Source organism: Echinops telfairi, unplaced genomic scaffold (assembly GCF_000313985.2).
Source record: "Echinops telfairi isolate 266 unplaced genomic scaffold, ASM31398v2 ScPeMD7_3533;HRSCAF=4204_0, whole genome shotgun sequence".
NCBI lineage: Eukaryota > Metazoa > Chordata > Mammalia > Afrosoricida > Tenrecidae > Echinops > Echinops telfairi.
In genome coordinates, this window is record NW_022107431.1 from 60,857,047 (window position 1) to 60,866,971 (window position 9,925).

Consider the following 9,925-nt stretch of genomic DNA (forward strand, 5'->3'; position numbering starts at 1 on the left):
TTGTACTATTTCTCAAGGAAATGATCGCCAAAGGATAAATATGCAGGATATGTAAAGACCTTCCATATGTAATAATAGGAAAGAAAACCCTTCTATAGTACGAAAGGAAAAAAGAACATATAAAAATTGTCCAGAATGGGAGCATTCTGATTATACTTCCTCCAACACAGATTTGTTTGCTTTGGAAATCCCTGCGACTTTCAGTATTCCCCCCTAACACAGCAATCCACATACATCCATATTCCTTTTCACTTTCTAATTTATTGTCCAGTTTTCATATGCACATGAAGCAATTAAAATGAATCAATTAAAAATGAGTGCGGCATATCTCAGTTGTCAAGGTGACCTCTGCTTTTTAACACATTAAAGCAGCCTCCTGCGGCGGATTTGACCCATACAGTGCTGACTGATTTGTTGACTGCTGTTTCTGAGGGGTTTATTTTGGATCCAAGTAAAATGAAATGTTTAACAACTTCAATGGTTTCCTGATTATGCTGATGATGTATTATTGGTCCAGCTTTGAAGGTTTTGTCTGTCTGTTTGTTTGTTTAATGTAGATATGTGATCCATCATGAAGTCTCTCCCTGACCTTCAAGTCCTCTGCACTGTCATTAAATGTCAGAAACCATCCTCACGGCCTTTGTGTGGATAGTGGTAGTGTAGCATTCATAGCAATCCTGTAGGATGGTGTAGAACTGCCTCATGGATGTCTGAGTCTGTAACTCTTTATGGATTAGAAAGCCTCGTCTTTCTCCTTCAAAGTGGCTGGTAGTTTCAAACTGCTCACCTTGGGGTTAGCAGCCCAACAGGTAACCACCCTGACATCAGGAAGGTTATAGAACCTGTATATTGGAGGTTGTTATTGAGTTTGCCCAATTATGATGTCACATTATTCTTCCCATAGTCCAGGTTTTGGATTATTTGCTCAGCATATAAATGGAAAAGCGTGCCCCTAGGAGTTACAATTAACTCAATGTCAAGGGATTTTCAATTAGCATATCATTATTTTGATACATTTTTTGATTAGATGGTAGAGGATGAGTCACCATTTCTTAATCACTTAGACACCCCCATTTCTCACCCTTCCGTGAGAATGTCCTTGAATTGCTCTCTCAGCCATCTTTCCCCTTCCCTCTGCTGCTTCTTTTTCTCAATCTTTTTTTAAATAGTTTTACTGGCATACCATTCGTATATCATATATTTCCATCATTCAGCCATATTTAAAAGAGTTGAATAGTCATCACTGAAATCAGTTCTTCCTCTTGTGTTCTTTCTTCCTTCTTGTACTCATAATTACCTCCCCGTGCCCCTCCCATTCCCCTAATAAACCAGTAATCCATGTATGTACTGTGTCTATTTCTCCATCTTACACAAAATGTCGCTCAACCTTATGAACATTCTTGCATGAGTGCACACACTCATTTTTAATGCCATTCCTTTATATACTCCCTTTTTTCTTATGAATAGATTTTTGAAAACCCTAAATATTTCCCTCTCACTAATCAGTTCATCTCTCCCCAGTATTGATATTCCTCTTGCAGGACCACTTCTCTTCAAACGTTTTCTCAAAGGAGGGCCCGTCTTCTTCTACCATCATACACCCAGCACTCTTCATGCGAGTAGAAAGCCTCATCTCCCACCCAACATTTGAATCCACCACTCCCTCTTTGGAAAAAGATACGAGACTTCCTACTCCCGTGGAAGAGTTAGTCTCAGAAAACCACACAGCAGTTCTACCCTGTCCCACAGGGTCATTGTGAGAAGAGACCGTCAGTGGCACTGACTGTACCATACACTTATTCAAAGAGCAGATAACATGAATTGGCCCTATCCTGCAGATTATGGTTTAACTATCTCACAACCTCGCTGTTACGGACTGAATTTTGCATCCCAAACTTGTATGCTGAAATTCTAGCCCCTGTGTCTGTATTTGTTATCCTGTTTGGAAAGAAGTTTCCTTGTCTCATGTTAATTAAATCATGCAGGAGTCAGGTTAACTACTCTGAGGGCTATCCTGTAAAAGGAGAACACTCACACATAGAAGCACACACACATACATGGTATTCATTTGAATGAAAATAGAAAGCTCTATAAATTAAAAATAATAATAATGATGAAGCCAAAGATTGCGATAGTGTTCTCATTTTGACTTCCGGCCATCAGAACTTTAAGAAAACAAATATCTGTATTAAATGCTATCTATATCTCTCTATATAAATACATCTACTTTTCTCATCACATCTAAAATACATTGTCTTCATTTACTGACACTCAAAAAATGTGATAAATAAAATCAAATCATTGGTCTCTTGAGAGACAAGAATCAGGTTAACCTCTACCACCTTTTAAGATACAGTAAAATCTTTAATAAGCATTAATTCAAAGTAATACTACAAGGGAAACAATATAACATAAAGCCTAAGGGTATCTAGATATCATCATCCTAAACTATTTCAGAAAGAAATACAGCATGACTTAGAGAAGTTGAAGAGTTAGCTTAAGGTCTTCCAGCCAGGAAATCGCAAAGCTGATTACATTACATTAGGTTTACATTTGTATGTATTATCATACTAACATAACTATAAATAATACATGGCTGAGTAGGATATGAAACCCTACAAAAAGGGCAGCATTTCCTCAAGGGCAAGGCTAGGAATGAAGGAGGAAAGGAAACAGAACACAGGAAAGAAACAGGATAATTCTTTATCTACTTCACACACAAAATATAAGCAAACAAACAAACAAATCCTAAAGGACATGTCTACTCTGCATAACTGGAATCTCCATGAGACGAATCTACTTGATGGTAACCAGCAAGAAAAGAGCAATGTAGGATGTAAGTTCATCACTAGGAGAAAGGCAGGGCTTTCTAGTCCCAGAAAGTGTTAAAGAAAGCCAACAGGGCACTTCTAGCCTGTCCTATAGGGTGGTGATGAGTCAGAATCAGCTCACTGGCAGTAAGTGTGGCCTAGCCATTGCTATGATTAATGAGTCTAGTAGACCAAGGTGTTAATAAGTTAATGACAAGTTATTATAATCATAAAATTCAAAACCAATTTCAGTGACCAAGTACTATAAACCTCCTAGTATTATGAGAGTAGGTTTCTGGGGTCTTTCAGTCCTCTCCTATTTTGCTAGTGATTTCCACTTAAAGATTTAAAACATTTTAAATTCAGGATATTAGAAATGTGGCACATAGCCTACAGGTTGCAGGACTAAAACTGAAGACCAAGTTTGATAATATCCAATCCAGCAATATTTCTTTACATGACAGACACTTGAAAAAAAATTGGAGGCTCAATCCAATGAATTATTTGTGGTTGAGCCTTAATGAATGCCTTGTTCTAAAATGAAACTTGCTTCTCTAGAACTGATTTTATTTATTCAGCTTCCAGCAATGCATAACATTTAGAAATAAAAATGGACAACACATGCATTTAAGGAGTTAAAAGTAATGATAACTTTTCCTTTTATAACCCAAATAACAGGTGTTCACTAGACTACAGGCTATCAATTTAGCTCAGTGGGCAGGTCTGGGAAGGAGGAAATAAGAAGTAATAGTATGTTTTTGTCTGATGAAGCAAGGCTTATTTAGAATTTGCTGCCTTTGTTAAGTTCTTTCAGTCTAGGCTCTTTATCCTGCTCTTAAATTTTTGTGGATCTCTCCATTGCAAATATCCTGAACTATGAGAAAAACTGAGAAATGAATCGTGGTCCGGTTCCCCCTCTCCCAACCCGTGCCATGCTTTTTATTTAATTTATTGCAAACACAGAATGCCAGAACTTGCTCATACAAATAGCCCTGGCTCAAGTAAGTCTCTGGATCCCACGTGCTACCAGTCCTCTACTTTCTAAGGTAAGCGTCATCAAGGAAGTATGCATTTTCACTTAATTATCGCTCACAATAAAAGCATTTCCTTGCATAATATAGTATAAAGATAATGTTGGTTAATTCCCAACATCCATCCCAACCCTGGCTATTCACTGAGCCCTGTGCAAGTATAACGGAGTCCTGGAAAAATAGTAGGCTAAGTGGTGAGCTCATAACTGAAAGGTCACTGGTTCAAACCCACCTGATTCTTCTCAAGAGGAGATTGTATACTCCTGTACAGATGTACAATCTGGGAAATGCAATGAGCAACACTCCTTTGCCCTGTGGGGCAGTTATGTGTCAAAAGAACTCGATGCCAATGAGAAGGTGCTTCACAGGGCCTGTTCTGCACAGCAGTAGCATCTGCACCGCTTCACAACTTATTGTAAATGCAAATCTCGAGACTATCTCGACCATTGAATCAAAATATGCATTATGCATCTATAGGTTGCATCAAGGTAATATACAGTGAGACCCACTGGTCTAAAAAAAGCTGAGTCCTCTCTCCATTAACACTGCTTACAATGGGTATGTAACCTGATTCTGGCTAATGAGATTATATATAACAAGGCATCAGGCAAGATATTATAGAAAAAGGTTCCTTACTTCTAAGATGACATGCAAGAGTTTGGTTCATTTTATCTCTTCCTAAAGTGATGTCTCAAAATGGAAAAAGCCAAAATGGAGTTCAGTCTGGGAAAACGGACACCCTAATCAGACTCTTGACCAAGTCCTTGACATGGCACCACCCGTGACTTCTTGCTAAGTGAGAGAACATTTTACTTTCCCAGCTTGACTATATGCTAGTTGACACAAGGAGGATTTCAACCAATAGTTGTTCTACTTAATTTGGAAAGAAAGCACAATCTGTAAGAAAGATATGCAAAAAGCCAGACTTTTAAAAAAGCAATGTCTAAAAACATACTTACTGTGCTAGCCAACGCTGGAAAAATAAGTGGTCTCAGACTCTGAACTTGTAAAAGTGAATATAGATGTTCTCCATAAAAATGTAAAGCTATGCATAAGATTGTCTTCCATTTTAAATCAAATAATCATGCTTTCTATTTACAAACTTGCAAGATTTTATCGCAATATTTGAAATGAAAATAAAACCAAATAAGCGGTAATTTTATCGTTCCAAAATAGCAACAGCTAATTCCCTGCTGTGCGACTTCTTAGTATTTTCTGGATAATTTAAAAAATTTAACCCAATGAAACCACTGTAAGTATTTAACTTGCAACTTATTTAGCACAATTGTATAGCACAATTGAGGAGCCTGGTGGCATAGTGGTTTATGTGTTAGGCTGCCAATCTCAAGGTTAGCAGTTTGAAACCAGCAGTCACTCTATCGGAGAAAGAGGAGACTTTCTATTCCTGCAGAGTTAGAGTCTAGGAAACCCATAAGGGCAATTTTACCCAATAATACCAGGGTTGCTATTAGTCAGAACCAACCCCATGGCAGTGAGTAGCACAATTGTGAACATGTTTTCATATCTATATTTTGTCAAATTATACAGATTAATGCTTCTTACGACACATGATGACCCTATGTGTTTCCAAGCAGACCTGTACAACGTGGGCTCGTCAATGGTGCCTTTTCAAGTCAGTAGCCAGGTCTTTCTTCCAAGGTGCTCTGAGTGGATGCAACTCTCTAATTCTTCAATTAGCAACAGAGCATATTAGTGATTCACAACATCCAGACTCTGCCAATACCACCATTCTAAGAGGTCCTGAAGGTGTGGTGGTTAAAGAACTCAGCAGGTAACCAGAAAGTCGGCACTTCAAACCCACCAGTCATCCCAGGGGAGAAAGATGCTACAGTCTCCTCCTGGGAAGATTCCCGCCTTGGGGACCCGATGGGGCAGTTATGTTCTATCCTAATGGATCCCTGAGTCAGAACTGACAAAATGGCAATGGGTGGTTTACATGTGGTTAAAACTTCCTTAGTGTAGAGGGCAGTAATTGTTTACATTTGGCTCTATAAATAACAATAACTACATGTATAATTATTTCCTGAGGATGTATTTACAGAGGAAATAATTTAGTCAGGACTGAGTCCACATTTTAAAGGATATTGATAAAGAGCCAAAAAACGTGGCATCAGATGAGATTTCTTGACAAAGGTTATTAATCTTTAGAAACCCTATCAACTTAGAGGTGAAATTTAGTATATTATCTTTATCAATACTTCTCTAGAATAAATTATAAAAGTCTTTCATGATATTTTTTTAGTTACTGTTACTTTGATAGACATTTTAAAAAGGGAATACATTTTTATACCCTCTGTAAATTTTAAAGAAACTTGCAAAAATGGAACAAAACTCAAACAGCATGATCAAAATCCTATCTTTTATGAGCGCTAACATTTAGTAAACAAATCACAACTTTAAGCATAAATGTTGTTGTTAGTGTTTTCCCCTTTTCTATCAAGTGGACTTCATCTCATGTGTCAGAGCAGACCTGCATTGCTTGGGACAGTCAGTGAAGTGGAAAACGAGAGACAGGGAGGAAGGGAAGGGTGGTAAATGCCATCAGTCTGATACAGAGCAGCTTGTACTGAGATTCTCAGATTGTAAAAAATTACAATTATTACCTGTGTATTATTTTTTAAATTTAGGCCAACCAAGGAAAGGAGGTTAGCCTAAGAAACACAAAGATCTTTGCAGTGTTTGGAGAAGGCACCGAATATGAGGAGTCTTGCAGAAAGAAAAAGTATTCAGAATTATGGTCCAGCAAAGATGGCACCTAGCTTTTAAATCTGAAACTATCATCTATTAGATTCATAATTTCTTATTAATTCTCAAGTCCCAATTTATTAATCTAAAAATTAAACCTTGTATATATGCCTAACCAACATATATTGAGAGCATTAGATGAAATAATAAGCTCTAAAATGTTCATTATAAAGGTTGATAACAGCAATATTATGAAGATAATACTAAAAAAATCTGAGCAATAACTGTAATAGTCTTTTGATAGCAATTTGGCTACTCTACTGTCCCAACAATGAGAGTTAACATCAATCCAGGGATTGCTCTGAAGGCATTTGATAAACAAAATTAAAGGCAATAATGAATCAATGTTAAGTAAGGAAGATGATCCTGGATAACCTGGGAGGACCTAGTTCAATCAGTTTGAACAGCCAGGGGAGCACAAGACACTTAATCTGAAGTTTAAGAAATTCCTTTTGTGACCAGTAGCTTCAGCCTATGCTCCAGTGTTTAGTCTGCTGCTTCTTTGTTGAAACTTCACTGATGAAGATTTTGATACTGGAGGTGTAAAAGAATAGAATCTTAAAAATAATTTTTCTGAATTGGTTCTGTTTGCTGGAATTGGTCCTTTATATTGATTTAAAGGCACTAATTACTATATTTCAGTAGCGAAAAAACAAAAACTGATGCTCTATTGTAAAATGTAGCAGTATCAAAAACCAAAAAACCTCACTGTCAGCAAGGCCATTCTGACTCTTGGCAACCCAACCGGACAGGGTAGAACTGCTCTTGTGGCTTTCTGAGGATGCCGCCCTGCGTAGGGGAAAAGCCTCATCTGTTCCCCTTGGAGCCACAGATGTTTTCAAACTGCTAACCTCAAGGGTAGCAGCCCAACACATCACGACTACACCACCAGGCCTCTTGGAATGCGGTAATAATGATATGTAAACTATAGCCATGTATACTACTAAGCAAGTACCTTCAGAAGATCAGGTTTTTAGTTCAGAATCTATTTTCCACCTTAGAACACTTTAATGCAGAGTATGGCAAGATTCATATATGACTCCAATCTGTGTGGGAGAAAGTGGATGTTAAGCCCATGATTTAGAGTTCTAAAAGCACATTACTCATAATAAGAGGGTGGTTGAGTAGATCAGAAACACCTAAGACGTGAAGCTCTAAGATACAGAACCAGTTGGTAGCAGTAGTCTAATTTGAAATCTTTCTGAATCTGCCAGATGATAATAGAAGAACAAAAACAGAAAATAAGAACAAATTAATTGAAAACAAGGAAACAGATAAAAGATTTGAACAGCCATCCTCATATGGTAACTAGATAGCACATGAGGGAAATATTTTTTTTTTACCAACTAAACAAATAAGAAAGAAGGTAATTAGGATTCCACAATTTCCAACCTCCAAGATTGAATACAGACATTAACTGTTGATGTCTGCCAAGAGCACAGAAATAGAGATGAGACATTCTGTGCCTCCCATAATTGTACCAAGCATCACCTATAGCACTGCCAAAGAATCAAACCTAACTATAGACCTGCCTGCCAATTTGCAAGAAATACAGAGGAACATGGTGAACTAAGGGGCCATTGGGATGCAATCAGCAAAATCCAGACTGTGAAAAACTACAGCCTGGGCTCTTCAAACAACCAATTGTCAGAAAAAGAAAAGAATTAGTGAACAAACATACAGATGAATAGAAAACATATAAGGGAGAACTGGAATCTATAGCTGCACACATATGTGTAGTGGGAGGATGTAAGGACGCACACAAGAACTAAATGTCATAAAGGTGTTTTCTGTAGGAGTAGGGATGGAGCACATGGGCAGAGACTAGGGTGGTTTCTCTCATGGCCTATGTAATGTTCACTTTATGAAAACTTTGTCTACGTGTTATTTTTGTGGGTAGCCCTGTTCTGTGCTTTATTTTACAGTATCACAATTTTATAAATATCTGATTGTTCATACGAAGAATAATTCTAGTCCACTACTAATCCCCGAGTTATAATAGTGATCCAACAGGTATTCAATGGAAAGTTGCCAAGTGCTTGAGGAGACACATTTAAGAAATATAGTAAGGGAGTATCTCGTTCTTTCTAGAAAGGAGAGTATAAATGGTTATTTACAAATATTGATAAGGAAATATCTTTGAGCATCTATGGTTCCCAGGCTTTCATATCCTGCTCCATAGATAGATAAGAAAGGTAAAAAATAATCAACACATTATTTATTTATAATTAATTATGTATTCTGTAGACATCAAACAGAATCTATAAATTATTGAAAGGGAAAATACACTATATTTTTATGGCACTAAGCTACAAAATAGCCTCTGGAGCCTTTAAGAATCGTGAAAAATATTTTTGATTAAACTTTCTGATGGTCATCATTAGATAACATACACGCCCAAAATGTAGTAAGTGAAAGAGGAGCACATTAGTAGGGTACACATGGTGTCCGTGATGTTAGTTTGAAGCCAGCGTGCAACATTCTTTATATCTCTGTGGAAAGCCATAAGGGAAGGCTCCCGGCCATGAAGTAGAGTAAAAGAAGACCGTACGGAAAAACGGGATTGGAGAGAGCTACGACTTTGCTCCGCAACGGAGCAGGGACTTGTAAAAGAGGAGCAGCATTCATGGTAGACTAGTAAATGCACCAGAGAATCAGCACCCCAGACTGGAGATAAACGGGAAAGACTAGATGGAAATAACAAGCTGTCCAGTCTAGGCTAGGCTACAAAAACGTAGGAACGTGCAGGAAGCACAGTAAATACACCTTTGTGAGTGCCCTCCTGAACTGCAATCCACAAAGCAGAGAAGAAGCCTGGGCCAAGGGCATCACTAGTCTTCCCATAGATTGAGGCTTAATTTTGCCACAAGCTTCAAATTGTTCCAGTAAACTGTGTTAAGGGCTAAAACGAGCCAAAAGATTTGGAATACAAGCTTACCTTGCATTCCTATTTACTAAATATATAGCAGTTATTAAGGCAAAGGGAAAAAAATCAAGAGATGATTCTAACAGGCAAATCAGTCGCAAAATGATGTCTAAGAAAGCACTTAGTGAGTAGCCTTTTTAAAATTCTTAAAAAATAAATTCCAAATGAACTGTTTTTATCACTTCATTTTTGACCTTCCACAATCTGGAAACCTGGTGCCAACCAGTTGAAACACTCTGCTGTCTTATCTAATGCGCTCCTCTCCTTTATTGTTTCCATCGTTAGGAGGTACCCCTCAGCTGTGTGGGGCCTTTTCATCCCTGTGCTCTCCAACATGGCCCGGCCCCAAACTTACCATAAATTATAAGTACCCTAACTGAATGTTTTGCTTC

General features: G+C 37.8%; 1 protein-coding gene across 11 annotated transcripts in view; it reads right to left on the reverse strand.

Moving 5' to 3' along the window:
* The window catches only part of PTPRK (protein tyrosine phosphatase receptor type K), a 640,850-nt gene that overhangs the window by 272,232 nt on the left and 358,693 nt on the right, over positions 1 to 9,925 (reverse strand). The gene's annotated exons all lie outside the window — the stretch shown is intronic.